Below are 3,191 nucleotides of genomic sequence, written 5' to 3'. Positions count from 1 at the left end.
TAGCACTCTAAATTCTATTAAACACCTCCTTCCTCCCAACGCCCTAGCCTGCCCCCACCGACCTAGCCTCCACGCGCACCGACGCATGACGCCGCCCGTCAGCCCATCCTCAACGCCCCATCACCTGTCCTAACGACGTCGTTCCTGCAAAAATAAATAATAATATTTTTTCAATTACACGACCAAATTTCGACAAAAAGGAGGGATGCAACACGAGGACTTCCCAGGGGGTCACCCATCCTAGTACTACTCTCGCCCAAGCACGCTTAACTTCGGAGTTCTGATGGGATCCGGTGCGTTAGTGCTGGTATGATCGCATCCATCATTCATAGCACTCTAAATTCTATTAAACACCTCCTTCCTCCCAACGCCCTAGCCTGCCCCCACCGACCTAGCCTCCACGCGCACCGACGCATGACGTCGCCCGTCACGCCCATCCTCAACGCCCCATCACCTGTCCTAACGACGTCGTTCCTGCAAAAAATAAATAATAATATTTTTTCAATTACACGACCAAATTTCGACAAAAAGGAGGGATGCAACACGAGGACTTCCCAGGGGGTCACCCATCCTAGTACTACTCTCGCCCAAGCACGCTTAACTTCGGAGTTCTGATGGGATCCGGTGCGTTAGTGCTGGTATGATCGCATCCATCATTCATAGCACTCTAAATTCTATTAAACACCTCCTTCCTCCCAACGCCCTAGCCTGCCCCCCACAGACCTAGCCTCCACGCGCACCGACGCATGACGCGCCCGTCACGCCCATCCTCAACGCCCCCATCACCTGTCCTAACGACGTCGTTCCTGCAAAAAATAAATAATAATATTTTTTCAATTACACGACCAAATTTCGACAAAAAGGAGGGATGCAACACGAGGACTTCCCAGGGGGTCACCCATCCTAGTACTACTCTCGCCCAAGCACGCTTAACTTCGGAGTTCTGATGGGATCCGGTGCGTTAGTGCTGGTATGATCGCATCCATCATTCATAGCACTCTAAATTCTATTAAACACCTCCTTCCTCCCAACGCCCTAGCCTGCCCCCCACCGACCTAGCCTCCACGCGCACCGACGCATGACGCCGCCCGTCACGCCCATCCTCAACGCCCCCATCACCTGTCCTAACGACGTCGTTCCTGCAAAAAATAAATAATAATATTTTTTCAATTACACGACCAAATTTCGACAAAAAGGAGGGATGCAACACGAGGACTTCCCAGGGGGTCACCCATCCTAGTACTACTCTCGCCCAAGCACGCTTAACTTCGGAGTTCTGATGGGATCCGGTGCGTTAGTGCTGGTATGATCGCATCCATCATTCATAGCACTCTAAATTCTATTAAACACCTCCTTCCTCCCAACGCCCTAGCCTGCCCCCACCGACCTAGCCTCCACGCGCACCGACGCATGACGCGCCGTCACGCCATCCTCAACGCCCCCATCACCTGTCCTAACGACGTCGTTCCTGCAAAAAATAAATAATAATATTTTTTCAATTACACGACCAAATTTCGACAAAAAGGAGGGATGCAACACGAGGACTTCCCAGGGGGTCACCCATCCTAGTACTACTCTCGCCCAAGCACGCTTAACTTCGGAGTTCTGATGGGATCCGGTGCGTTAGTGCTGGTATGATCGCATCCATCATTCATAGCACTCTAAATTCTATTAAACACCTCCTTCCTCCCAACGCCCTAGCCTGCCCCCCACCGACCTAGCCTCCACGCGCACCGACGCATGACGCCGCCCGTCACGCCCATCCTCAACGCCCCCATCACCTGTCCTAACGACGTCGTTCCTGCAAAAAAAATAATAATATTTTTTTCAATTACACGACCAAATTTCGACAAAAAGGAGGGATGCAACACGAGGACTTCCCAGGGGGTCACCCATCCTAGTACTACTCTCGCCCAAGCACGCTTAACTTCGGAGTTCTGATGGGATCCGGTGCGTTAGTGCTGGTATGATCGCATCCATCATTCATAGCACTCTAAATTCTATTAAACACCTCCTTCCTCCCAACGCCCTAGCCTGCCCCCCACCGACCTAGCCTCCACGCGCACCGACGCATGACGCCGCCCGTCACGCCCATCCTCAACGCCCCCATCACCTGTCCTAACGACGTCGTTCCTGCAAAAAATAAATAATAATATTTTTTCAATTACACGACCAAATTTCGACAAAAAGAGGGATGCAACACGAGGACTTCCCAGGGGTCACCCATCCTAGTACTACTCTCGCCCAAGCACGCTTAACTTCGGAGTTCTGATGGGATCCGGTGCGTTAGTGCTGGTATGATCGCATCCATCATTCATAGCACTCTAAATTCTATTAAACACCTCCTTCCTCCCAACGCCCTAGCCTGCCCCCACCGACCTAGCCTCCACGCGCACCGACGCATGACGCCGCCCGTCACGCCCATCCTCAACGCCCCCATCACCTGTCCTAACGACGTCGTTCCTGCAAAAAATAAATAATAATATTTTTTCAATTACACGACCAAATTTCGACAAAAAGGAGGGATGCAACACGAGGACTTCCCAGGGGGTCACCCATCCTAGTACTACTCTCGCCCAAGCACGCTTAACTTCGGAGTTCTGATGGGATCCGGTGCGTTAGTGCTGGTATGATCGCATCCATCATTCATAGCACTCTAAATTCTATTAAACACCTCCTTCCTCCCAACGCCCTAGCCTGCCCCCACCGACCTAGCCTCCACGCGCACCGACGCATGACGCCGCCCGTCACGCCATCCTCAACGCCCCCATCACCTGTCCTAACGACGTCGTTCCTGCAAAAAATAAATAATAATATTTTTTCAATTACACGACCAAATTTCGACAAAAAGGAGGGATGCAACACGAGGACTTCCCAGGGGGTCACCCATCCTAGTACTACTCTCGCCCAAGCACGCTTAACTTCGGAGTTCTGATGGGATCCGGTGCGTTAGTGCTGGTATGATCGCATCCATCATTCATAGCACTCTAAATTCTATTAAACACCTCCTTCCTCCCAACGCCCTAGCCTGCCCCCACCGACCTAGCCTCCACGCGCACCGACGCATGACGCCGCCCGTCACGCCCATCCTCAACGCCCCCATCACATGTCCTAACGACGTCGTTCATGCAAAAAAAATAATAATATTTTTTCAATTACACGACCAAATTTCGACAAAAAGGAGGGATGCA

At 51.6% G+C, this 3,191-nt stretch overlaps 9 non-coding genes across 9 annotated transcripts; all 9 read right to left on the bottom strand.

Moving 5' to 3' along the window:
- Positions 1-202: 202 nt before the first annotated feature.
- On the bottom strand, positions 203-321 carry LOC125826544 (5S ribosomal RNA). Its single transcript, XR_007442957.1, has one exon. It is a non-coding gene; the product is annotated as a 5S ribosomal RNA (ribosomal RNA).
- Positions 322-533: 212 nt separating this feature from the next.
- LOC125825913 (5S ribosomal RNA) lies at positions 534-652 on the bottom strand. The gene has a single exon (XR_007442932.1). It is a non-coding gene; the product is annotated as a 5S ribosomal RNA (ribosomal RNA).
- A 213-nt stretch (positions 653-865) lies between these two features.
- Positions 866-984, bottom strand: LOC125825287 (5S ribosomal RNA). Its single transcript, XR_007442875.1, has one exon. It is a non-coding gene; the product is annotated as a 5S ribosomal RNA (ribosomal RNA).
- A 214-nt stretch (positions 985-1,198) lies between these two features.
- On the bottom strand, positions 1,199-1,317 carry LOC125829721 (5S ribosomal RNA). Its single transcript, XR_007443122.1, has one exon. It is a non-coding gene; the product is annotated as a 5S ribosomal RNA (ribosomal RNA).
- A 210-nt stretch (positions 1,318-1,527) lies between these two features.
- LOC125829106 (5S ribosomal RNA) lies at positions 1,528-1,646 on the bottom strand. The gene has a single exon (XR_007443093.1). It is a non-coding gene; the product is annotated as a 5S ribosomal RNA (ribosomal RNA).
- A 213-nt stretch (positions 1,647-1,859) lies between these two features.
- Positions 1,860-1,978, bottom strand: LOC125828485 (5S ribosomal RNA). The gene has a single exon (XR_007443062.1). It is a non-coding gene; the product is annotated as a 5S ribosomal RNA (ribosomal RNA).
- Positions 1,979-2,191: 213 nt separating this feature from the next.
- LOC125827207 (5S ribosomal RNA) lies at positions 2,192-2,309 on the bottom strand. The gene has a single exon (XR_007443005.1). It is a non-coding gene; the product is annotated as a 5S ribosomal RNA (ribosomal RNA).
- A 213-nt stretch (positions 2,310-2,522) lies between these two features.
- Positions 2,523-2,641, bottom strand: LOC125827850 (5S ribosomal RNA). The gene has a single exon (XR_007443036.1). It is a non-coding gene; the product is annotated as a 5S ribosomal RNA (ribosomal RNA).
- Positions 2,642-2,853: 212 nt separating this feature from the next.
- On the bottom strand, positions 2,854-2,972 carry LOC125824662 (5S ribosomal RNA). Its single transcript, XR_007442824.1, has one exon. It is a non-coding gene; the product is annotated as a 5S ribosomal RNA (ribosomal RNA).
- Between the last annotated feature and the right edge of the window lie 219 nt (positions 2,973-3,191).

Source organism: Solanum verrucosum, unplaced genomic scaffold (assembly GCF_900185275.1).
Source record: "Solanum verrucosum unplaced genomic scaffold, falcon-dt-bn FXZP01001301.1, whole genome shotgun sequence".
NCBI classification, from domain to species: Eukaryota; Viridiplantae; Streptophyta; class Magnoliopsida; order Solanales; family Solanaceae; genus Solanum; species Solanum verrucosum.
The sequence above is the reverse complement of the archived record's forward strand: the minus strand, read 5'-3'. Positions and strand labels throughout refer to the sequence as shown.